General features: G+C 46.9%; 1 protein-coding gene across 1 annotated transcript in view; it reads left to right on the plus strand.

The window, feature by feature from the left end:
* Positions 1 to 659: 659 nt before the first annotated feature.
* The window catches only part of NTN1 (netrin 1), a 201786-nt gene continuing 175042 nt past the window's right edge, over positions 660 to 27403 (plus strand). Inside the window, exon 1 of the mRNA XM_075350761.1 lies at positions 660 to 786. The gene's annotated coding sequence lies outside the window, so the exon portion shown is untranslated. The remainder of the gene's footprint in view (positions 787 to 27403) is intronic.

Genomic DNA, 27403 nt, shown 5'->3' on the forward strand with positions numbered 1-27403 from the left:
GGTTATTCAGCACAGAACCATTTTTGATCCCAATACTGCAGTAAAAATGCTGAAAGAATTGACATGCTGTGTTTTTAAGAAAATACAACACAAAACAGGTAAAAAATAAATTAAAAAAACACATGGTAAAAAAAGGTACAATGTGAATGAGATGATAGAAATCTCATTCATTTTTGCTGTTTTTGGAAAACACTGCATTTTATACTTATGGGGAAAAAATGCACGAAAAATGCGGAATGTGAACAAGCCTGTAAATTTGGAAATCAAATGAGAGCAATTTTTTTAATTTTTTTTTTAATCCACAATTTATTGGTAACTTGCGATTCTGTGTGTCATTTCTACGTGTGATGACGTTTATGTTTCCAGAAGTGAATTGGGTAAGTCGGGTAGAAAATAAACACGTCTTGTACAGATTGTTCCTACTGTAAAAGCTTCTTTTTCTTTCTTTCGTCCCTGTGCACACAGGAGCAGCTGATCCTTCTCTTATCCCCTCGATTCAGGCTCTTTGGGAACCACAGAACCATGAAATCCCCCCCAAACACCCCTCTCCATCCGAGGCAGAGTGCCACTTCAGGCCGCTGCCCCCCTTCACTCTCCACACCCCTCCTAAAGCTTGGATACCCCTTACCAGCACTCAGGAATGTCACACCCAGACCCACAGCAGGTGGAAAAGACAAGGGACAGCGCTCCCCGCAACACGTGGCTGCAGATTTTGGAAGGAACTTCTTGATGTAACACCACTTGGTATCTTGTGAGGGGAGACTCCCAAAAATAATCTCACGAAAGGTAAGAAATGACCGATATGTCGCCTCGTACATCCTCGCCAATCCCGATACATCCCCATCAGTCCCATCATACGTTCATATGGCCATAATATAGCAGAACATAATGAAAAAAATGTATATATTTTAATCTAAAAATTAAAAGTGTAATCACACAGTAGAAAAAAAAACATTTTTTTTTGCTTTTTATTTGCTTTTTTGCTTTTTTTTTTTTTTTTTTGCAACTACTAAATGCTTTGAATTAGTCCCTGGTAATTATTTTGGCATTTCAGAATACCAAGTGGTTGGAATAATGCTCACCATTCATCCCCCACAGGCTAATCTTCAAGAAAAAGCCACAGAGAGACACACAAAATGCTATTTGCCGACAATTGAATAGAGCTGTCACTCTGCAAATGAAACAGCCCAAAACGGTCTCATACCAGGATTTCCACAAAACGGACATTTTTTACTTGCTGAGCTGAAAAAAAAATAGTGTAGGAAAAAATAATACAAATGATGTTTTATTGCATCTCATATTTAATTATTGTTATCAATCGGGACTTATAAATATTGTGGGGATAACTTACGTTTTTATCCTCGCGATGGAGTCATTGAAATGGATGTGATTTGTTAAGGTGAAAATCAGGATTTTGTTTTTCATTTTTTTTTCCTAAATTATGTTTTGAGTTTTTTATTAGTTATACCAGACACATATTTTTTATTTACTTGACTCACTTATATAGTGCTATTAATTCCATGGCGCTTTACAGATGTGACCATTGACACAATAATGCTATAAGGAGTCATTCTGCTTTATGGTATATGTTGAAATTTCCATAAAATTAGCCATTTTCTTTTATTGGGAAGCGAAGGGAAAAATAATTTAGGCAAGAATTATTTTTATATTAATGAATTTCTGTCGTTGTCCTTTATTTTAGTCAATAATTATCTTTATATTAATTAATTTCTGTCCTTGTCCTTTATTTTAGTCAATAATTATCTTTATATTAATTAATTTCTGTCCTTTATTTTAGTCAATAATTATTTTTCTGTTAATTAATTTCTGTCCTTGTCCTTTATTGTATCCTAGAATTATTTTTATTATTTGTGTGTTAATTAATTTATATGTCTTTCTTTTGTTAATATAAAACTATTGTTGTTGATTTTTATATATATATATATATATATATATATATATATATATAATATATATATGTATATATATATAATATATATTTTTTTTTATTTTTTATCTTACTTTTTTTTATAATGACGTTTTGGCAATTTTTGCCCTAAGCTATTTAGTTTTACCACCATTTGCGAATGAAAATTTATACATGAAATAATTAAAAAAAAAAAAAAAATAGAGTATAAATAAAATATATTGAATAGTATATATATAGTGAAATAATAGAGATGCAAAAAATATAAATAAAATATAATGAACGGATAAAAATAGAAAAAATATAATTAAATAAACAAAATACATATATATATATGTGTAATAATGATCATCATCATACAAATGATATTAAAAAAGGAAATAATAAAAATTCTAACAAAATATAAGTAGAATGAAATAATGGAAATACATTATCATAAAAATAAAATAATAAAAAATCTAAATTATTAAAAAAATATAATGAAATAATAATATAAGCAAAATATAAATAGAATGAAATAATGAAAATACAAAAAATAAAGAAAAAAAATGAAATAATCAAAATACAAACAAAATATACATAGAATGAAATTACAAAAAATATGAATAAAATATAATGAAATAATGAAAATAAAAAAATATATAGATATAGTGAAATAATGAAAATACAAAAAATTATAAATAAAATATAATGAAATAAAGAAAGTCCGAAAATGTAAATAGAATCAAATAATGAACATAAAAAAATAAAATATAATGAAATAATACAAATTCCCAAAACTATAAACTATAATGAAGTAATAAAAAAACAAAAATAATTAAAATATTAAAAAAATATATAATAAAATAATTAAAATACAAAAAAATCTAAATATACTAAAATAATAAAAATACCCCAAATAAATATTATGAAATAATGAAAAAAATATTAATATAATAATATAAGGCAAATGCAAAAATATAAATAAAATATAATTAAATAATTAAAATACAAAAAATATAAACAATCAAATAATCAAAATACCCCAAAATATAAATAATGTATATATTGAAATAAAAAATATAAATATCATGAAATAATCAACATACAAAAAATATAAATATAATGAAATATTTAAAATACTAAAAATGTAAATAAAATATAATTAAATAATAATAAAAAATAAAAACAAAATATAATAATAACAACAAAATGTTTATATTAATAGATAGCTTGATATTGTACCTGTGCAAATATTTTTTTTTTCTTGTTCGATCCGAGTTTTAACAGCATTTTTGATCCGAGTTTCATCCCAGTTCAGTCAGTGTATCAGTTTTTCCCATCAGTGTTTAATCAGTATTTCCCTTTTTCATCAGTATTATTCTTTTTCATCAGTATTATTCTTTTTCATCAGTATTTCTCTGTTTCATCAGTATTTCTCCTTTTCATCAGTATTTCTCTGTTTCATCAGTATTTCTCTTTTTCATAAGTATTTCTGTTTCATCAGTATTTCTCTGTTTCATCAGTATTTCTCCGTTTCATCAGTATTTCTCTGTTTCATCAGTATTTCTGTTTCATCAGTATTTCTCTTTTTCATCAGTATTTTTCCTTTTCATCAGTATTTCTCCTTTTCATCAGTATTTCTCTGTTTCATCAGTATTTCTCTTTTTCATCACTATTACTCTGTTTCATCAGTATTTCTCCTTTTCATCAGTATTTCTCCTTTTCATCAGTATTTTTCTTTTTCATTAGTATTTCTCTGTTTCATCAGTATTTCTCTGTTTCATCAGTATTTTTCTTTTTCATCAGTATTTTTCTTTTTCATCAGTATTTCTCTGTTTCATCAGTATTTCTCTATTTCATCAGTATTTCTCTTTTTCATCAATATTTCCCCTTTTCATCAGTATTTCCCTTTTTCATCAGTATTTCCCTTTTTTATCAGTATTTCCCTTTTTCATCAGTATCTCTCTTTTTCATCAGTATCTCTTTTTCATCAGTATTTCTCTGTTTCATCAATATTTCCCTGTTTCATCAATATTTCCCTTTTTCATCAGTATCTCTCTTTTTCATCAGTATTTCTCATCAATTTTGCAACCTATCTATCAGTCCGTGATAAATGGCAGCACACGGATCTCTTTGGAGCGCTGTCCAATTTTTTTCATGGATCCATAGACTCGCAGTGGTGAGATTGGTCCGAGGCTCAAATCAATGTTGGACATGTCTCCGTGATTTTGTAAGGACCACAATGACAGATAGTTCCATCCATGAAAAACAAATGAGGAAAACTGACATATGAATGAGCCCTGATTTGTAGAGAAATACTGACAACTACATTAATATATAAGAGACATTTAACAAAACTTCAGCCACAATTAATCCGAGACAAAACTTTTTCCCCCTCGGGTGCACACACAGGCAGGTATCACAGCTGTAAATCTTCTTACAGATTTTACTACAAATTGATGAGAAATCCATAGATAAATCGGCAGACAAATCGGACGCAGATTTCACTCTCCTACATTTAAGGCTCAATCAGACGTCCATTTTTCACAAGTTTTATCCGTGATTCTCACAGAACTCGTGCCCATGATAGTCTATGAGACTGTTCACATATTCAGTATATTTGTCGGACCGGGTGGTCTGCGCAATATTGCAGAGACTTGTCTGATATGCCATCCATGTGCTGTCCATCTTTCATAGACTGATAAAACAATCTGGGAAAACTTATTTTCTTTTTTTTTAACTGATAAAATCTGGCTCAAAAATATTGATGAAATTCAGTCCGTTTTTCTCAAGAGAATTTGACATCTGAATGAAGCCTACAGCAAAGTTTACGTGTTGCGTATTTAGGGCTACTTTTCAGCCTGGATTTTTGTGCACATGCAGTGTAGATTTATAAATCCACAGCATATCACTTCTTTGTGCAAATTCATTGTGGATTTCACCTTTTACAAGTTTCGTAACGATCAGTTGGTATTCGGATGGGTTCTACTCAAGTACTCAAGTATAATGGAAGTCACGGGGAAACTCGAGCACTTTTCCAGACAATCTTTTGTAAAAATGTTCGAGTCCTCCATTGACTTCCATTACACTTGGTGCTCGAGTTGTGCCCATCTGAGCATCTGACTGCTGGTTATGAGTACCGAGCACCTGAGCATGGTAGTGCTCGTTCATCACTACTCGTTATGAGTACAAAGCACCCAAGCATGGTAGTGCTCGCTCATCACTTATCATTACGAGTACCGAGTACCAGAGCATGGTAGTGCTCAGTCATCACTATTCCCTACAACAACTGAGCACCCGAACATGGTAGTGTTCGGTCATCACTATCCGTTACGAGTACCAAGCACCCGAGCATGGTAGTGTTCGCACATCACTACACATTACGGGTACTGAGCACCTGAGCATGGTAATGTTCACTCATCACTACTCGTTACGAGTACCGAGCACCCGAGCATGGTAGTGCTCGCTCATCAGTAATCGTTATGAGTACCAAGCACCCGAGCTTTGGAGTGCTCAGTCATCACTACTCCGTACGACAACTGAGCACCCGAGCATGGTAGTGTTCGCTCATCACTATTCATTACGACTAGTGAGCACCTGAGCATGGTAGTGCTCGCTCATCACTACTCGTTACGAGTACCGAGCACCCAAGAATGTTAGTGCTCGCTCATGATTAATCGTTACGAGTGCCAATCACCCGAGCATGGTAGTGCTCACTCATCACTACTCGCTACGACTACTGAGCACCCGAGCATGGTGGTGTTCACACATCACTACTCTTTACGACTACTAAGCACCGGAGCATGGTACTGCTCGCTCATCACTACTCGTTAAGAGTACTGAGTACCCAAGCATGGTAGTGCTCACTCATCACTAATCGTTACAAGTACCGAGCAACTGAGCATGGTAGTGCTCAGTCATCACTACTCGTTACAACTACTGAGCACCCGAGCATTGTAGTGTTCGCTCATCACTACTTGTTACGAGTACAGAGCACTCCAGCATGGCAGTGCTCACTTATCACTACTCAACTACCCCAAATTGCGGGTGTTACTGGCTCAGTGTGCAGCTCCATGTGCTTCTGCGCATAATGGACGACTGTAGAAGCTGCTTGGTAATTATGTGCACAAGTCTGGTCTGTAAATGGGACCAAAGAAGTCCTTGCTGCCATGTTTTTCTTCACAGACCGTTGGTCCATGTGGATGACTCGCCCACCCCAGGGCTATGGGACACCCGGTGCCGGGCCGGACTAGTCCGGTGGTAGTCAGTGGTGGCTGGGCCCGGCTCCGTGGCCCTGGTGGGTGTCAGTAGAATATGTGGCTTGATGAATAAAGTTTGTGTTCGTGACGCCACCTGTGGTCTGCGGCTATTAAGCTGCCGCTGCTGTGTGAGGCCTCCGGGGTGATGATATAGCAGCAATGGTGGTACTGCTCCCGACAGGTGGAGCGGAGCCCCGGGGACACTGTTAGTGCTCGTGAAAGTCTATGGGGTTGTGTGGCTAACACGGTGCAGGGCCGACAGGCAATGAAAGAACCAGGCACAAACAACAGTCTCTTTACCTTTTCCTCTTTTACTTTGGGAACAGTCCAGTCCTGGGAGACCGTTACAGGTGGTGATGGGGATCCGGTCGGCCTGGAAGTACTTGGGGTGATCTTTCTGGCCAGCTGAGTATGAGGCCTACTCCTGTGCTTTTCTTTGTTATGATAGGACCCTGCTTCTCTGAATCCAGCAATGGCCCTCTTTGCTGCTGGGACCGATGGTACGTCCCTTTCCCTCTGTAGCAGGCTGCGCAGGCCCTCCCTGGGCCAAGCTACTCTAGCTCTAGGCCCCAGATCCACAGGACAGCTAACTCTGCGTCTGCTCACTACCACTTCTCTCTACAGACTCAACACTACTTCCTCCCTCAGGTCAGACTTAAGGAATGCTCCCTGGAATCCCAGGTTCAGAGCTCCCCCTGCTGGCCGAAGGGAGAACTGCGTTGGATGTTAAACTTGCTGGCCAATGGACCTCCCCATTACCTCCAGGCTCAGCATTAACCCTTTGGGAGGGCAATGCTGTTGTGGCGACCAGGTCCTGGGGCGCCACACTCCCCCTTAGTTAAATTCAGTACTCCCGGACTGTAGAAAACAAAACAAGACATACATGTTACAACCTTAAACAACTATAAGAGTCCAGTGTGGCTCCCTGCCGGGTGTCCATTACACTGCTCCATGGGGGACCCGCCGCGATAAAACCCCCAACGTAGGCTCTGGGCGTGCGTCAGAGCATTGATGACCCCACTCTATGCACGCCGGACGGGTTTTTCTTCAGGGGTGCTGAGCACACTGGTGCTAACTATGTACAGCTAGGTGTTGGCCACCCATAGTCCAGTGGCCCAATTGTCTATTTTCTCAATCAAAAAAGAAAAACATTTTGTACACAACATTACAGACATTTCACATAACTATTTACATTCTAATAAGTACTCTTTCTTTTTACTCTCTATACCTTGGAGGGGGCTGTCCCCGAGTGCTGCGTTGAGACCTGCGTAGCTCTGGTGTTTGTCCCTGACTACTTGGTGTGTCTTCTACCTCAGCACTACAGGTAGGCCTAACCCTGATAGGTAAGCGTGATGATTGCCTATGTGGTCTAAGAGTCGCCAAGGGTATGACAGGTTCACCACTGACAGGGGGTTGATTCTCCTGTTCCACTGCTGGCGTGTCATCTCGTGTTGGAGCGGACGGTTCTTTAGGTGGATATGGAACCTCTTCTGTTTCTGGCTCGACCAACTGCGGGAACGTCAACACTGGTACCACTATGGCATTGTTTATTCGGGTCCAAGTTTTGGTGGAATTTTCCAAGGATTGTTTGGATCATCTCTTCCTCTTTTTCTGGACTTTGAGGACTTTCTTGTACTTCTTCTACTTCTTTTTGGATTCTGCACCGTTCGGGGCATGCTTTCAGGCGGTCTCGAGAAACTGCTTGATAGGTCTTGCCTTCATCTTTGCTTATGAGGCATACCTTAGTATTGTCAAAGTTGGAGGGGATAATGGTGTAGGGTTCATTCTCCCACTGATCATCTAATTTATGCGCCCTCCGCTTTTTCTTGAGGACCTGTTCTCCAGGTGCTAAGGGAGTTGCTGGAGCTGTTTGATTGTAATGCTGCTCTTGTCTCGTTCTTGCTTGAGACAGGCTCCTTTCTACGCATTCCTGGACCTTGCGGTACTGCTGTTGTCGCTCTGTATCCCAATCTTCTATCTCCTGAACCGCTTCAGGTGACACAGTCCCCATCTCAAAGTCTACAGGTAACTTGCCAGGTCTTGCTCGCATCAGGTAAGCAGGGCTGCAGTTGGTCGAATTTACCGGGATATGGATGTACAGGTCTACCAGATCTGGTAACTTCTCTGGCCATTGGTTTCTTTCTTCCAGAGGTAGAGTCTTGAGCATATCAATAACCACATGGTTCATCTTCTCGCACAATCCATTGGTTTGGGGGTGGTACGGTGTGGTTCTGATTTTCTTACAACCGTACATGTTACAGAACTCTTGGAACACTTCTGCCTCGAATACAGGACCTTGATCAGTCAGTACCCTTTCAGGGTAACCGTGAGGTCGACAAAAGTATGCCTGAAATGCTCTAGCTGCTGTTCTGGCTGTCTGGTCCTTCACGGGCACTACTACCAGGAAACGAGAGTAATGGTCCACAATGGTGAGGGCGTACACATAGCCTGACCGGCTTGGTGTTAACTTCACGTGGTCCAGGGCCACCAACTCCAGGGGCTGCTTCGTGACAATTGGCTGTAGGGGAGACCTCTGGCTGGCATCATCTTTCCGCCTCAGGTTACACGGACCACAGTCTCGGCACCACTTCTCGACTGTCTTTCTCATGTGCACCCAGTAGAACCGATCACGGAGTAGGGTCTCCAACTTCTTCCACCCGAAGTGTCCTGCGTTATCATGATAAGCTGCTAGGACCATTGGAGCATCCCTCTGTGGGACCACTATCTGCCAGACGAGTTCATTCGTTTGCCAGTTGACATATCTCTTGCAGAGCTTGCCTTGGTATGTGAACAGTCGTCCCCTCTCCTTCCACAGCTGCTGGGCTTCTTCTGGAGCATCTGGGCCAAGATGGGTCTCAGCTTGTGCTAGCTTTTCTTTGACCAATCGCACGGCCGGGTCACCGTTCTGTGTCTCTTCCCAATTATGGTGGAGTAATGGGTTGACCGAGACCTCGTGCTGGCTCGAGCGCTTCACTCCCACAGCATGCTCACACTGGGAAACACCCTGATGATGGAAAGCCGGTAACTCTATCTCTTCGAGTTCATCCAGGTCTTCTCCAGATTCGGGTAAGTGAGGCATTCTGGACAGCGCATCAGCATTGTTATTCTTCTTGCCAGCCCGATACTTGATGGTAAAGTCAAAGTTAGACAGCCGGGCCATCCATCGCTGTTCCAACGCACCTAACTTGGCTGTTGCCAGGTGTGTCAACGGATTGTTGTCCGTGAAGATGGTGAACTTTGCCGATGCCAGATAGTGCTTGAAGCGTTCAGTCACTGCCCAAACAATAGCGAGGAACTCCAGCTTGAAGGAACTGTAGTTTTCTGGGTTCCTTTCTGTGGGCCGAAGCTTCCTACTGGCGTAAGCTATTACCCTCTCTCTGCCTCCCTGCACCTGGGACAGAACTGCTCCCAGTCCCACGTTGCTGGCGTCTGTATACAGTACAAATGGCTGGCTGTAGTCAGGGTATGCCAGAATTTCTTCTCCCGTGAGAGCCCCTTTCAGCCGGACAAGGGATGTTTCTATTTGGCTGCTCCATTCAAATGGAGGGCTCTGCTTCTTAGCCTGCTTTGGCTGGCCCGCCAGGAGATCTTGAAGGGGCGCTGCTATCTTTGTGAAACCATCAATGAACCTTCGGTAGTAGCCCACCAGCCTAAGGAACTGCCGCACCTCCTTTACCGTGGTGGGTCTTGGCCAGTCCTTGATTACGGTGACTTTCTCCGGATCAGGTGCCACACCTTCTGCGCTGACCACATGACCCAGGTACTGTACCTTTGGCTTCAAGAGGTGACATTTGGACGGCTTTATCTTCAGGCCATATTTCGACAAGGACTCAAACACTTCTGCTAAGTGCCTCAGGTGGTCTTCATAAGTCTTGGAGTAGACTATGACGTCATTCAGGTACAACAGCACGGTTTCAAAGTTGTGGTGGCCCAAGCAGCACTCCATCAACCTTTGGAATGTCCCTGGGGCGTTGCAGAGCCCGAATGGCATACAGTTGAACTCGCAGAGGCCCATTGGTGTCGTGAATGCAGTCTTCTCCTTGTCCACCTCTGCCAAGGGAACCTGCCAATACCCACTGGTGAGATCCAAGGTGGAGAAATAGTTAGCTGACTTTAAGGCTGTTAGTGACTCCTCTATTCTGGGTAGTGGATAAGCATCTTTATGTGTAATGCGGTTAATTTGCCTGTAATCTACGCACATTCTCATTGTACCATCTTTTTTCTTTACGAGCACTAGTGGAGCTGCCCAGGGGCTACAACTATCTCTGATAACCCCAGCCTCCTTCATTTCCCGTAACATCTCTTTGGCACGCTGATACTGTGCGGGGGGTACAGGGCGGTATCTCTCTTTAATGGGATGATGATCACCCGTGGGGATTTGATGTTTAACCCCTTTCACCTGCCCAAAATCTAGGGGGTGTTTGCTGAAGACCCGCTCGTACTTCTGTACCACCCGGTAAACCCCATGCTTTTGGTGTGAGGGGGTGGAGTCGGTGCCCACATGTAATTTTTGGCACCAGTCTTCCAGCTGCCCCTTGGAGCCATTGTCTTCCGCCTGGTCGGACGGGATCAAGGGTTCCACTGCTTTGATGGTATTGTTGCTGACAGTGTACAGTTTTGCTACAGTGGCGTACCGGGGCAATTTGGCTTCCTCCTCCCCACAATTCAGGACACGGACGGGCACTCTCCCCTTGCGAACGTCTGCTACCCCTCTGGCTATCAGGACTCCAGGCCTACTGTCTGAATACACCGGTTCTACCAAGGCATGGTAATCCTGACCCTTGAGGCCTATTGCTGCCCGACACCATATCAACATTTCACTTCTTGGGGGTATTGCAATGGGGAGGGGGTCACTTACCCTCACACTGCCAATTTCTCCTCCAGCCAGCTCTACCTGCTGCCTCCTCATCAGGGCTCTGATCTCCCTCTGTAGGGCACGCTGCTGCCCGGAGCTGGGCAGCGGCTGGGGGTTGAGCCGGGCTTCCTTACACATGGGGGTTGGCTCCTGGCCCCAGGCTCGGCCCATTTAAAGGACCGTGTCATGCAATGTGGCCCGCCTGGCTGCAGCGGCGGCAGATCGGTTGTCCCGTTGAATCATACCGGTCTGTATCTTTTCCTCGGGTCGGCGGAATCCTCCTCTGTCGCATCCATGGGACGTCATCTGGGCTGGAGGCCAACTCGATTCTTGCAGGCGATGGGGTCACTTGTAGAGACTGCACGGTCTTGACAAGGGCAGCTACAGTCTTGGTCAACTCCTGGACCTGCTGTCTGAGCTCTGCAGTGGGATCCTTATCCAGGGACTGCGCCTCAGCCCCTGCAGCGGCTCGTGTTGCAGGCACCACCCCGGGGTACGTGATAGTAAGAGGCCGGAGGGGTACTGGGTCATTCGGTGTAGATTCTCTCAATACCCGGATGGCCTGGTCCTTAAACTTTGCAAAGTCTAGAGCAGGGTTCTGCAGGACCATGATACGCAGCTGGGTCCTGTGGGCATCTGACAGGAGCCCCTCTATGAACTGCTCAGTTAGGAGTTTGTCTTCTTCACGTACACTCTCTGGGTCCACCTGTTTAACTGCTTTCAGGGCCTCCTGCAAGTTTAAGGCATAGTTCCGTATGCTGTCTGTGGCCCGTTGTTTGCACCCAAAGAATCTCATCTTTATTTCTGCTGCGGTGCGGGTGTCAAAAGTACTCTTTAGCTTGGCCAGTATCTGGGTTGCTGTCCCTTTATCTGTATCAGGCCAGGACTTCACTTCACGCTGGGCCGCGCCGGCTAGCTGCCCCATCAATATGCCCACCTTCTGGCTCTCAGTCAGCGGATACACCCGGAACAAGCTGTGCAGACTTTCTCTGAAGTCGCTCAAGGTATGGGACTCCCCGGAGTACTGCGGCAGCCATTCCGCTCCCGGGATGTACGGCATTGCGATCGATATTACCGGCGCTACAGCGGGGGCTGCGGCGACGGCGACTGGGATTGCTTCGCCTAGTGCCGCGGCGTCTCGGGCTATGGCAGCCACCTGCCCTCCCTCCGAGTCGGACATCTTCCTCCCCCTTAGTGAACCTTACCAGGCTCCGTTCACTTTTCAAATTCCCTTCTGGGTCGCGCGGGGTTAACAGCGCTCTGCTCTGATGGCACGCTCCCTTCGCGCTCTTTGTCAGGCACGCCCCCCTTCTTCCTGCGCTCGGCGAGGCTAATGGCGGCGGCAGTTTGCAAACAGTAACACAGTCTTTTAAGCACAGTTTCTGCAGGCGCACAGTACCCGGTGGGACCGGGCACGAAATCCTGTTCGTGACGCCAAAGTTGACTCGCCCACCCAGGGCTATGGGACACCCGGTGCCGGGCCGGACTAGTCCGGTGGTAGTCAGTGGTGGCTGGGCCCGGCTCCGTGGCCCTGGTGGGTGTCAGTAGAATATGTGGCTTGATGAATAAAGTTTGTGTTCGTGACGCCACCTGTGGTCTGCGGCTATTAAGCCGCCGCTGCTGTGTGAGGCCTCCGGGGTGATGATATAGCAGCAATGGTGGTACTGCTCCCCACAGGTGGAGCGGAGCCCCGGGGACACTGTTAGTGCTCGTGAAAGTCTATGGGGTTGTGTGGCTAACACGGTGCAGGGCCGACAGGCAATGAAAGAACCAGGCACAAACAACAGTCTCTTTACCTTTTCCTCTTTTACTTTGGGAACAGTCCAGTCCTGGGAGACCGTTACAGGTGGTGATGGGGATCCGGTCGGCCTGGAAGTACTTGGGGTGATCTTTCTGGCCAGCTGAGTATGAGGCCTACTCCTGTGCTTTTCTTTGTTATGATAGGACCCTGCTTCTCTGAATCCAGCAATGGCCCTCTTTGCTGCTGGGACTGATGGTATGTCCCTTTCCCTCTGTAGCAGGCTGCGCAGGCCCTCTCTCTGGTGCTTCTCTGCTGGAGTCCACACCGGGCCCTGATGCTGCAGCTGTACCTTCGGGATGTTTATGGGCCAGGTGCTTGCAGCTCTCCTGCCCTTCGGATTCGGCTACCAGGGAGTATTTTAAGCCCTGGTGGCCACAGACTCCGATGTCTGAGTCTCTCCGCTGCCTCTCTGCTACTCCTGCTTCCCTGGGCCAAGCTACTCTAGCTCTAGGCCCCAGATCCTCAGGACAGCACACTCTGCGTCTGCTCACTATCACTTCTCTCTACAGACTCAACACTACTTCCTCCCTCAGGTCAGACTTAAGGAATGCTCCCTGGAATCCCAGGTTCAGAGCTCCCCCTGCTGGCCGGAGGGAGAACTGCGTTGGATGTTAAACTTGCTGGCCAATGGACCTCCCCATTACCTCCAGGCTCAGAATTAACCCTTTGGGAGGGCAATGCTGTTGTGGCGACCAGGTCCTGGGGCGCCACATGGACAGTTGGCAATAATGGATGAATGTGCCACATAAGGACAGAACGAGACAGCACACAAGCCCTTCCTTAAACTTCTGAACAGATATATCCAGTGGATTCGAGCTGAACCATATTGGTAATCACTTAGCTTTTCTGGAAACAAAAATGCCGGCATTCCTTCTCCATTTTATGGATATGTTCACAGAGGGGTTTTTAATGCATTTTTTTTTGGGGGGGGGGTTTGAATAAAATAACACATCATATGTAATTAAATTATATAACTAAAGCACCAAAACAGCGTCATAAATGTGTTCTTCTAAAATCTTTTTGAAGCTTTTTTTAAAATGTGGATTTTTCAGCCAGAAAACTCAGTGTGAACATAGCCCATATATCTTCTCTTGAAAACCAGCCGTAACCGAAAACTGAAATCTACCTGTCAAGGTGTGTTCTGCGTACAGGTGCCTCTAGGGCGATATGTGGTCTGGCCGAACTTCTAGTTGGGCGACTGCTTGATCACATTAACTTTTCAAATAGCACTTTGCTTCCATTCCTGTGAATAGGGATTAAATTACACCATTCACTCAAAAAAAAAAAAAAAAAGAAGCACTTAGTCCGGCATTAGTATTTAACAGTTTAACAAGTGTCTGGGCCTCGATGACTTAATTACGGGCAAGTGACAATTGGAACCTCCTATGGAGAACGAATGTAAGTTTCCGATTTTGGCTGACAATATATTATTACCTGTGTGGCTGGATTCCAGCACAAGTCAAGCCGCAGCTCCCTATTCAATATGGCCGATCCCTGCACAGCCCGAGCTGCAAAGGGGAAGGGGTGAGTCAGGAGGGTAAGGACTGTATAATTAGTAATGGTATTAGGACGGAAGCTTTATTTTTTCAAGTGATTAGTTTGTTCTATTTTTTGTTTGTTTTATTTGGTTTTTGACCAAGAAACTTGATTTAATTAGAGAATATTGGGTATTTAATTAATTTTTTTCTTTTAACAATGAACAACATTTCAAGGCCGTGTTCCCACATAGTGTAAATGCAGTGTTTTATCCTCTTCTCATTTTTGTGCAGAAAATCTGCTGCTTTTAAAGGGAACCAGTCAAGTCCGATAACCCTCTTAAGGGTACGCTCACACGAGCGTATAACTCGCATGAGTATCGGACCGCATCACCCGGCGCGCCTAGCTTCTCTGCTGACAGGAGCGGCTCAGCTGCATGTATTTCTATGCGGCTGACATGCTCCTGTCCGGAGAGTGTGCGGCCGCACCGAGTGATGCGGTCCGATACTCATGCGAGTTATACGCTCGTGTGAGCGTACCCTAACCTGCAGATACAGGGTTAATAGTATTATGAAGGTGTCTGGCCGCCGTACTGAAAGTGCAGCACCTGGGAGAAAATGAACTTTATTTCTCTCAGCAGCTGCTAGCTTTGGCTGGAAACACATCTATGCGAGTAAAATCGGTCTGACTTGGCTGAAAAAAACTCGGCTGATTTTAGTTCACGTTAGGTCCAAGTGCAACGCAAGTGCGATGCTTTTTCTGAATAAATTATTGATTTTGCTCGCGTGTGCGACGTGTGTGTGTTGCGTTTGCGATACTAGTTTCCTGCAACATCTTAACTAGATAAAAGTGATTACACATGTGTCAGTTAATTTACCTTTGGGAATGTGATGTCACATTCATCTGTTGAATATTTAATGAGCATAGTTCCTGCCACACTCGCAAATGTGAACGCTGGTGCGCGTGTGTGATCCTTCTTTTAATCCGCTTCCATAGGGAATCATTGAGAAAAATGGTTCGATTAACTCGCAAAAAAGCAGCATGCTGCAATTTTTTTTTCTCAGTCCGATTTGGATTAAGAAAAAAATCGCAGATGAGAGCTGAATCATTGAATAACGTGTCCGATTCCAATGCGAGATTTTCTCGCATTGCTCTACTGCGAGAAACTCGCAAGTGAGAAGCAGCCCTTTCAGTCATAAAGGTGCTCTGTTGCAGCTTCAGTCACCTATGTCTAGCAGTTGTATCCGCGCTCCAACACTGCAGTGCATCAGTAAAGCGCTAGCTGTCATCAGTGTTGTCTCGTGTTTACAGCCACGCCTCACAGTGCTGTGTTGATGGTAACTGAAATCCCGGTACTTATAGCCTCAGCTGCTATCAGTGAGGTTATTAATGGTCATCTGAGGAAGGTTCTGCCACTGAATGCACTTGGGCAAATCATCAAGATCCTCTGCTGGCAGCTTCCTGTGTAATTGCTGATAATGACTTCCCAGATTCGCTCTATATCTTCAATGCTGGAGAGTAGAAGGGGTTAACGCTGCACTGTTGCCAAAGGATGATATAAAAAAATGTTGATTTAATGAAAGATATTTTATTCCATAGGTCTATGCATTTTGAGGTGAGGACCTCTTTTTCAGGACCACAAAAATCAGAAAAATCATTTTTGTTGATTTCTCTGATTTTTGTGGTCCTGAAGAAGAGGTCCTCGACAGCGCAGCGTTAACCCCTTCTACGCTCCAGCATTGAAGATATATAAACGTGGGGCTGCGGCAGCCGCCTATTATCTGTGTACTTTTTGTGTTGGTTGTGACCTTCACAACCACACTAAGTGAGTGTACAGTAACATACTTTTATTTTAATATCAGGTAAGACACTATTTTGCGCTCTCTTTCTCTTAGGGGTACTTTACATGCTGCAACATCGCTGCCGATATATTGTCGGGGTCATGTCGTTAGTGACGCACATCCGGCGCTGGTAGAGACATTGCAGCGTGTAACACAAATGAGTGACAATCAACGAGCGCATAAACGTGCAAAATCGTTGCTCGATGACACGTAGTTCATTTCCATAAATATCGGTGCTGCTGCAAGTACGATGTTGTTTGGCATTTCTGCGGCAGCACACAACGCTATGTGTGACACCGCTGGAACGACAAACATCTCCTTACCTCCGTCCAACGGAAAAAGAGGAACGCAGGAGGTGGGCGGCATGTTCTGGCCGCTCATCTCCTCCCCTCCTTTTCTATTGGGCGGCGGTTCAGTGACGCTGCTGTGACGTCACTGTGACGCTGAACGAACTGCCCCCTTAGAAAGGAGGCGGTTCGCCGGTCACAGCAACGTCGCAGAGCAGGTATGTGCGTGTAACGCTGCCGTAGCGATAATGTTCGCTACGGCAGCGATCACCACATATCGGCCGTGCGACGGGGGTGGGTGCTATCGCGCTCAACATCGCTAGCAATTGTTGCAGCGTGTAAAGCCCGCCTTAGTTTTACTCAGATTTGCTCTATGGGAGACAAGTCTGGAGATGCTGTAGGTCATAGGGGCACGTTTAGGTCACGCAGGTTGCTCAGAGTAGCACAAGCAACATGGTGTCTGGTGTTGTCATATTGAAAACGGTGCTTGGGACACTTTGGAAAAATGACCATATCACTGACTACATGACCAAATCAATCCAACATGACATTCCCTCGTGAAGGCCTCTTCATTGCGTTATATGCATGTTCTCCAGACCAATTTCTGGCTATTATTGCTTCCAAGACAAAACTACTGAAACAATTTCTGAAGATGCTAGACGTCCATTCCAGCCTCCATCTCCATCTGGACAATACATGAAGGGGCTATTTCTTCAAGGTGTCCCAGGAGCTGGTTTTCAACGCAATAACATAAGACCATGGGCCCTTGCAGCTACTAGGAGCAGCCTGTGTGGCCTAATCATGCCACCATGACTGCAGCATCTTTGAATTTGTCTCCAGTCGAGCACATCGGGGACATCATTGGTCGGTAATTACACGGGGAGCTGCCAGCAGAGGATCTTGATGATTTGTCCAAGTGCATTCAGCAGCAGAACCTTCTTCTGACAACCATTGATGATCTCACTGATAGCGGCTGAGGCTGTTAGTGTTGGGGATTTCTGCACACAATGAATAAATCAACATGATTTGAACAGTTTGTTTACTTTTTTTTTCATTTCACCATTTGCAGATCAGTAATGTCTCCAATCTGTGATTTCCACAACTCCACGACTTTTTCTTTTTAATTATGTAATTTCAATGTTCAGCTGTGTATTATGTAACCTACTAGCAAAATACCACAGCTTCGCTTATGGAAAATGAAATGTTACATTTTTGGTTACGTTTGCTAAGATGTTCACTTGTCTCAGCTGTTTGAGACAGTTTTGGCTTTTTGGCTGTTGGATTAACTTGCCCTAGAGATGGTTGTTTTTTGGGGGCCTTTAAAAAATCAGTCCTTAGTGTTATGACCCTTAGTAATCACCTCACACTGATCAGAGATCTGATACGTGAATATATATATATATATATATATATATATATATATATATATGTATATGTACCACCCCGGGGCTCGGCCGGCTACTGAGCCGCTCGGATCCGTGCTCGTCGGTGGGTGGCTCGAGCTCCTCTCGGACCCGGGGGTCACGTCGCTCTGAAAGGGGGGGTTTGGCTCTACACGTAGAGACTTCGATGGGGAGGTCTACGGCCGGAGCCGCGGTTGTTTGTAGGGGATTTGAGTTTGTGACGCCACCTGTGGGTTGTGGTGAATGGATGGACACCACTGCTGCCGTTGTCTAGGCTTCCGGGGACGGTGTTGCGCAGCTTGGTGTTGACCCCTCCGTGGGTAGGGGGAATGATGGTCCTGGGGGCCCGAGGGAGGTGCTGAGGTGGGGGGACGGATGCATGCTGGGGTGTCGGTGCAGTGCTGCATGGTGCACGGCCTGAAGGCACTGTTATACTCAATATTACAAACACGCTGGAGTCTCTGGTAAACCAAACAAGATGGTGGACGGTGCCCGCAGTCGGCTGCGCTTTTCCCCTTTTCAGGTTGGTGGTTTCCGCCTTTCTCCTGCACCTCACTTGTGTAGAAATGTTGACTCCTATGCCTGAGCAATGGTAGTCCGCTCCCCAGCCTGGTGTGTGTCGGGAGAGCCCTTTTTGCCCGCAGACGCTGGCCCGTCGGGTCTCTATGCCTGGGCGGTGGCTTTTTACCCTTATGGTTGGGCTGTTGTCTTCAGTCGGGTCTTAGGTGGGAAAGGGCCTAAAGTCCAGTCCTCAGTCAGTTGATTTGACTCAGCCCAGTTGTTTCTGGGCCTCGTACTGGGTCTGAGTACCCCTCCTGGTGCTCCGGTTTCCAATCGGTTCCCCGGTTCGCTACCGGCGGGCCACCACCCGTCTCCGGTCCTTACAGTTCCACCGGCTGTAATCCCAACTCCTGCAGGCGGCCACCACCGTCTGCCACCTTGCCAGAGGTGACTGGGCTCCAACCCAGACACCTGTTGTAGACTATGGCAGACCTGGACACAGGTCTGCCCTTGAACTTCACTCCACTCCACTGTCAAAGCTCAACTCGACTGCTGTTTTTCCCACCTCCGGGCCTGTGAACTCCTCGGTGGGTGGAGCCAACCGCCTGGCTCCGCCCCCCCTGGTGTGAACATCAAACCCGGAGGGGGGTGACAAGGGTTTTGTAGTTTGGCTACTGTCACCTTATTAAGGGGGGGGAGGTGTTTGTGTAAGGGCCTACCTGTGACTACCTGGATAGTCCACGGCGTCACATATATAATGTGCCGCCCCCGCATCAGCAGCCGGGCTGCTCGGATCCGGATCCGCGGTGGTTTGAGGGTCTCCAGATCCGGGGTGGGGCGTGCGGTTCCTCAAATGAAGGAGGTTATTTACAGGGGATGTGTTTGAGTTTGTGACGCCACCCGAGGTTTGGGGTAATTTGGGAATACCACCGCTGCAGTTGGGAGTACCCGAGGGCGATGAAATGGGGCAGCCAGGTGTTAGGACCCTCCACGGGCAGGGGGAATGCCCCGGGACTCGGTGATGGCGTTGGGGGGTGCCGTGAGGAGCACAGGGGCCACTTTCGTACTCACTCAGTCCATAAAGCTGACACCGACAACTGGATAAACCAAAGATCTGGACACCGCTGCCGCTGAGGGGAGCTAGTTCGGGTCCCGTCCCCGATGGTGTTGCCTGGTGATCCATGACCTGCCTCCTGGCACTAAGTTACTTCTCTGTTGGTCCCGGTAGTGTGGAACTAGCCGGGTTCCTCTCCCAGTATGGCTAACTGTGGGAGCCTGCTCTCAGGGTTCACGCTTGGGATTTTATGGGCTGTATTTGTGGAAAGTCCTATCCCCCTCGTTGCGCTAGTACCCCGATTTTGGAGCGGGAGTGGGTGCAGAACAGATTTTGAAGTCTCCGATCTCGACGGGTCAATTGTCAGGTTGTCTGGAGCTACCGCCTGTCCTCCTTGACAGTTCTGTGCCCCTTGCCTCGATCCCCTGTGACCGGGGGTCCAGCTTCTACTAGGTCCAGACTACCGTCTGTCACCTAGTTACTTCCAAGGAGCCAGGCTCCTGACCTCCTCTCTCCTTCACCTCTTGACTTCAACCTCATGCTTCTGTCGCGGGCGGAGGAGGGGACGCTGCGCTCACCCACTGCTCGGGTCCGGCTGCTCTGCTGCTGCTGCTCGGTGGTGGCTCGAGCGGTGGGCCGGATCCCGGGGACTCAAGCGGCGCTCCTCACCCGTGAGTGAAAAAGGGGAATTGATTGTGGGGATTTGATATTGTCCATGACGCCAACCACGGTTGTGGTGAGATTGGTAACACCACCGCTGCTCTGGACGGGGATTACGGGAGCGATGACAGGGAGCAGCCTGGATGTTAGTTCTCCCCTCCGTGGGTAGGGGGTTTGGTTGTCCCGGGGCCCGATAAGGGGGTAGGGATGGATGACAGGCGGGTTACAGGGCCTGGTGAGGTGCAGGGTCGCGGGGGCAGCGCTGTGCCGCACGGTACGGTGGTACTCACTCAGCCAATGATGAACACAGAGTCTCCGGTAAAACAAACGGCTGGATGGACGGGTCCCACAGACGGCTGCGGTGTTTATCCTCCCGGCAGGTTGGTGGTGACTGCCTTTCCCTGCACCTGTGTAGTGAGTACAGTTCCAATGGGTTCCCACCGGTAACCCGCTCCCCAGCTTGGATATGGGCTGAAGGAGCCCCTTTTGCCCGCAGGCTCTGGCCCTGGGAACTTTAGCCTTGGCGGTGACTGTGTTTCCCTCTAACGGTTGCCTTCTATCGGGACTTGGCTGCTGGGAAACCCAGGAGGTTCCCTTCGCTAACGGATTTGACAAATTGCACGGCGACTCCTAGCCTTGTCGGGGTCCGTAAGCTCCTGCTGGATGGTGCTGGCTTCTCTTTGCGTACCGGTCCGCTACCGCCGGGCCACCGCCCATCCACGGTCCTTACGGGTAGCTCCAATAGGCCTCTCCTGCAGACGGTCACCACCGTCTGCCAACCTTGCTGTTCTGTCCGGGTCACACACCCGGACCGCTTTCTGTCTGCTCCACTACCACTTCACTCCTTCCACTTCAAACTCTAAAACTCTTCTCCTTCCTTTTCCCGCCTCCAGGACTGTGAACTCCTCGGTGGGCAGGACCAACCGCCTGGCCCACCCCCTGGTGTGAACATCAGCCCCTGGAGGGAGGCAACAAGGGTTTTTGTCTGACTGTGGTGTGCCTGACCGGGAGTGTGGGGTGTGTTGGTGTAGTTCCTGTGACGTCCTGGCTTGTCCAGGGCGCCACACTTCAACTCCCTAACTCCAACTCACTGACACTCCTGACCTCCCCTTAACCAACCCCTCAAGTGGGAAACCCTATTCCACTCAGGCCGTCCACTGGTGTGTATAGTGGGTGTGGTGCAGAGTGTACCTTGTACTTTGACTGCTGTTGGCAACACCACTAGTTGGCGACCTCTAACCAAGGAGGAGGTGGATATTGCACAGAAGGGCAGATTGCACAGTACCCTGTGACGACCTGATAGGCCAGGGTGTCACATATATAAAGCACAAATGTCTGTCCTGAAGGACCTCACATCTCAGTTATGAAACCTGCCTCACAGTCAGACTGTTCTAGTTGTCCATAGCAACCAATCAGAGCTCAGCTTTCACTTTACCTCAGCAGCTTCAATGTTGAAAGCTGCACACTGATTGCTAGAGGCAACCAGAACGATCTTACTGTGAGGCAATTCTCATAAATTAGGTCCCAGTTATTTGTGCACTGTTTGACAGTCGTTGCTATAGTTATAGACTTTAGAGCGAGTTATCAGGTTGCCCCACCTTAGCGACTATTTGGAAGCCATCACTTTAACTCTTTAAGACCCTTTGGGCAAATAATGTGGTTTTGCAGTCAACACGTAGACACCCTTTTTACTTTATTTCTATAGAACCTAAATTCAGGGGGCTGAATCTTGTGTAGGGGTGGGGGGATTTTGAGTTTTAATGCCTGTGTGGCGCCCCTGACCTGGTCAGGCACCACTGAGTACTGCACCCATGCTGGGGACAGTACAAAACAGGTAATCCAGAAGGCTGACCGAGGTGTGACTACACAGGCGCATAGTGATCAGGTCTCACACATGTACCTTTGGGAGGACCCCTGGGGATCCCAGGAGGGGGCGAGGCCTCCATCTCCACTCAAGGGGTGTGGTAGAGAGCCTGGTTGCTAGGTGGCGTAGGCAGGCACAAAGGGAAAAGAGGAAGGAGGAGGAGAAGGTAGTCTGAAGCAGAGTGTGGAGGAGTGAGGAGCATGGAAGTGGAGCTCAGACAGGAGCAGCAGTGCAGGTCCCACGAGTGAGCCGGTTTAGTGTGCAGCTCAGGGAAAGCAGACGTGAAGAGCAGACCCTGGAGCTGTTGCAGTCTAACAGTGTCCGCGCAGTGACTACTGACGGGGGAGAACGGTCACCTAGTGGTGCCGTCCGAAATCCACACAAGGCTACAGAGAGAGCAACGGAGTGGAGAGTAAGAGGACTGCTAGGGAGGTACCAGGCCCGCAGGGGTAACAGGTCCCAGTGCAGGGATAGATTCACCTTTCCCTTGCCAAACCTGCTTGAGGGGGCACTTTACACCCCCAAGACAACACCACAGAGTCCGCAGCCACGTAGCAAAGCGAGGGCCCATAGTTCACAGGAGGCAAGCAGCCGGAGTGACCTGGTCCAGGCTACAAGCAAACGGGCCGAAACGAGGGGAGCAGCAACTTCCCTGGGTGACCCCCATAGGGACTGCAAGTCGGGGTTACCACAAACAACAGAGGGCTAAGGAAGGCGAGTCAGTAGCCACCCTCACAAGTCAGCCTGAAGGACGCCTGGTTCCAGCCTGGTTCATCCCAGCTACGCCCGGGTTACTCACCCTGCCATCTTCAGTGAGTAAAACCCCTGAAAGACATTCTGCTTGTGTTGAGTTATTCTGCGCCTTGTGGTTCCACACACTTACACAGGGCCCTGGGGCTTGCCTCACTCTCAGGAGGCTATTACAACTGACTGCACCCACCATCAGCCCCAGGCAGCCCTTAATCTGCAGTGGCGGTCCCCACTGACCGCAATTCTGAGAGTGGCGTCACGACAATCCTAAAAGAAGGTTTCCTACCTGTGACCAGACTGTTCCATCCACGTGGAGTCCCTGAAGGTAATGCACCGACACAACACTGGAGGGGCTTCACACCTGCACAGTATTTTTAGTCTGGGTTTAAAGACAGACCGTGTCACTTCACTCAAATCAGGAGAATTATGTGATTTTGTATTCAACAGGCTCCACACACAGATATTTTCTACTTATATATTGTGCAGACCATTTAGATCAGGGGCGCCCAATGCCCCTTTCTCTAGCCTATGGGCAGATTCCTGAGGACCGCAGTGCTCGAGACGAGGATCGCGGTGCGCAAGCCAGCGGCTGTCAAAACGCAGGCCCTTTAAATGCTCCAGGCACTGCAAGGACATGCATGCAGCATACACTAATACATGCTGCATAGGCGTACAATGAAGGATTATGTCCTCATGCTGGCCAGTGCCAGCACCAGGACATACTTTGTGGGCAGAGTCAGCATGCTCTACACTCTAGTCCCACCACACCGACAAATACGATGGCAGCTGCAGCCCCAAGCCTCTCTTTTGATGTATAATGTACGTATGTCCCACAGTCTCTTGTTATGTAGATGCCCCACAGTCTCCTGCAATGCATTTGCCTCAGTGTCTCCTGTGATTTACAGTACAGACCAAAAGTGTGGACACACCTTCTCATTCAAAGAGTTTTCTTTATTTTCATGACTCTGAAAATTGTAGATTCACATTGAAGGCATCAAAACTATGAATTAAAACATGTGGAATGAAATACTTAAAAAAAAGTGTGAAACACCTGAAAATATGTCTTATATTCTAGGTTCTTCAAAGTAACCACCTTTTGCTTTGATTACCGTTTTGCACACTCTTGGCATTCTCTTGATGAGCTTCAAGAGGTAGTCACCGGAAATGGTCTTCCAACAGTCTTGAAGGAGTTCCCAGAGATGCTTAGCATTTGTTGGCCCTTTTGCCTTCACTCTGCGGTCCAGCTCACCCCAAACCATCTCGATTGGGTTCAGGTCTGGTGACTGTGGAGGCCAAGTCATCTGGCGTAGCACCCCATCACTCTCCTTAGTCAAATAGCCCTTACACAGCCTGGAGGTGTGTTTGGGGGTCCAAACTTTTGGTCTGTACTGTATATATATTTATAATTATACATATTTACTGCTCAAAAAAATAAAGGGAAAAGTATGAAACAACTGAAAATATGTCTTATATTCTAGGTTCTTCAAAGTAGCCACCTTTTGCTTTGATTACTGCTTTGCACACTCTTGGCATTCTCTTGATGAGCTTGAAGAGGTAGTCACCGGAAATGGTTTTGACTTCACAGGTGTGCCCTGTCAGGTTTAATAAGTGGGATTTCTTGCCTTATAAATGGGGTTGGGACCATCAGTTGTATTGTGCAGAAGCCTGGTGGATACACAGGTGATAGTGCTACTGAATAGACTGTTAGAATTTGTATTATAGCAAGAAAAAAGCGGCTAAGTAAAGAAAAACGAGTGGCCATCATTACTTTAAGAAATGAAGGTCAGTCAGTCTGAACAATTGGGAAAACTTTGAAAGTGTCCCCAAGTGCAGTGGCAAAAAACATCAAACGCTACAAAGAAGCTGGCTCACATGAGGACCGCCGCAGGAAAGGAAGACCAAGAGTCACCTCTGCTGCAGAGGATAAGTTTATCCGAGTCACCAACCTCAGAAATCGCAGGTTAACAGCAGCTCAGATTAGAGACCAGATCAATGCCACACAGCGTTCTAGCAGCAGACACATCTCTAAAACCACTATTAAGAGGAGACTTTGTGCAGCAGGCCTTCATGGTAAAATAGCTGCTAGGAAACCACTGCTAAGGACAGGCAACAAGCAGAAGAGACTTGTTTGGGCTAAAGAACACAAGGAATGGATATTAGACCAGTGGAAATCTGTGTTTTGGTCTGATGAGTCCAAATTTGAGATCTTTGGATCCAACCACCGTGTCTTTGTGCGACGCAGAAAAGGTAAATGGATGGACTCTACATGCCTGGTTCCCACCGAGAAGCATGGAGGAGGAGGTGCGATAGTGTGGGGGTGCTTTGCTGGTGACACTGTTGGGGATTTATTCAAAATTGAAGGCATACTGAACCAGCATGGCTACCACAGCATCTTGCAACGGCATGCTATTCCATCCGGTTTGCGTTTAATTGGACCATCATTTATTTTTCAACAGGACCATGACCCCAAACACACCTCCAGGCTGTGTAAGGGCTATTTGACTAAGAAGGAGAGTGATGGTGTGCTACGCCAGATGACCTGGCCTCCACAGTCACCAGACCTGAACCCCATCGGGATGGTTTGGGGTGAGCTAGACGACAGAGTGAAGGCAAAAGGGCCAACAAGTGCTAAGCATCTCTGGGAACTCTTTCAAAACTGTTGGAAGACCATTTCCAGTGACTACCTCTTGAAGCTCATCAAGAGAATGCCAAGAGTGTGCAAAGCAATAATCAAAGCAAAAGGTGGCTACTTTGAAGAACCTATAATATAAGACATATTTTCAGTTGTTTCACACTTTTTTGTTAAGTATTTAATTCCACATGTGTTATTTCATAGTTTTTATGCCTTCAATGTGAATCTATAATTCTCAGTCATGAAAACTCTTTGAATGAGAAGGTGTGTCCAAACTTTTGGTCTGTACTGTATATGCCCTTGTGTCTCCTGTGATGTATACACCCTAGCATCTCAGTAGTGTAAATGGCCCAGCCCCTCCTGTGATTTATATGTCCCAGCCCCTCCTGTGATGTATATGCCCCAGTGTCTCCTGTGATGTATATGCCCCAGTGTCTCCTGTGATGTATATGCCCCAGCCCCTCCTGTAATGTATATTCTCCAGTGTCTCCTGTTTTTGTATATGCCCCAGTGTCTCCTGTGAAGTATATGTCCAAGCCCTCCTGTGATGTATACACCCCAGCATCTCAGTAGTGTAAATGACCCAGCCTCTCCTGTGATGTATATGCCCCAGCCCCTCCTGTGATGTATATGCCCCAGTGTCTCCTGTGATGTACATGCCCCAGTGTTTCTTGTGATGTATATGCCCAACCCCTCCTGTGATGTATATACCCCAGTGTCTCCTGTGATGTATATGCCCCAGTGTCTCCTGTGATGTACATGCCCCAGTGTTTCTTGTGATGTATATGCCCAACACTCCTGTGATGTATATACCCCAGTGTCTCCTGTGATGTATATGCCCCAGTGTCTCCTTTGATGTACTGTATATGCCCCAACCCCTCCTGTAATGTATATGCCCCAGCCCCTCCTGTGATGTATATGCCCCAGTGTCTCCTGTGATTTATATGCCCCAGTGTCTCCTGTGATGTATATGTCCAACCCCTCCTGCAATGTATATGGCCAGCATCTCCTATGATCTATATGCCTCAGCCTCTCTGGTAATGTATATGCACCAGCCCCTCCTGTAATGTATATGCCCCAGCATCTCCTGTGATGTATATTCTTCAAGCCTCTCCGGTGATGTATATGCCCCAGCCTCTCCTGTTATGTATATGCCCTAGTATCTCCTGTGTTGTATATACCCCAGCGTCTCAAGTGATGTATATGACCTAGCCCCTTCTGTGATGCATATGGCCCAAGGTCTCTTGTGATGTTTATGCCCCAGCCCCTCCTGTGATGTATAATCCCCAGCGTCTCCTGTTATGTATAAGACAGTGGCAGAGTCCAGTGGTGAAAAAAACCCAAAATGCTGTAGGGGTGCATTAATGTTAAAGAAAGAGCTGGCACCCACATTTTGGTGAAAACTAAATGTCCTCTGATGTGTATTAACCACTAAATGAATTGACCGGTGCTGCAGATTTGACATGAACAATGTGTCAATTTATACTGTGGATATTCACCACTGATTTCAAAGAAAGAGGTCAGTGGTACAGGTGAATGAACCTTTTGTGTACTAGTAAATGCAGCAAAATCTGCAAAATATTTGCGTGGATATTACAACTGTTAATTTGCTGTCGGATTTCCATTGAAGAAATTCTGCAGCAATACATTATGTGAATGTGTCGTGGGCGGGGAGGAGGGTGGCAACGCTGCGCTCTCCCACAGCTCGGGCCCGGCCGCCGCTGCTCTGCGGATGCTGCTGCTCGGTGGCTCGAGCGATGGGCCGGGTCCCGGGGACTCGAGCGGCGCTCCTCGCCCGTGAGTGAAAGGGGTTGATTGTTGGTGGGGGATTTGGTTAATGTCCGTGATGCCACCCACGGTTGTGGTGATTTTTGGTGACACCACCGCTGCTCTGAACAGGGATCCCGGGAGCGGTGACAGGGAGCAGCTGAGTTGGTGATTCTCCCCTCCGTGGGCAGGGGGTTGATTGTCCCGGGGCCCGGTGATGGGGTTGGGGATGGTTGACAGGTGGGTTATGGGGCCTGTTGAGGTGCAAGGACGCAGGGGCAGCGCTGTGCCGCACGGCACGGAGGTACTCACTCAGCCCAAGGATGATGACACAGTTCACGGTA

The sequence above is a fragment of the Anomaloglossus baeobatrachus genome, chromosome 5 (assembly GCF_048569485.1).
Source record: "Anomaloglossus baeobatrachus isolate aAnoBae1 chromosome 5, aAnoBae1.hap1, whole genome shotgun sequence".
Classification (NCBI taxonomy): domain Eukaryota; kingdom Metazoa; phylum Chordata; class Amphibia; order Anura; family Aromobatidae; genus Anomaloglossus; species Anomaloglossus baeobatrachus.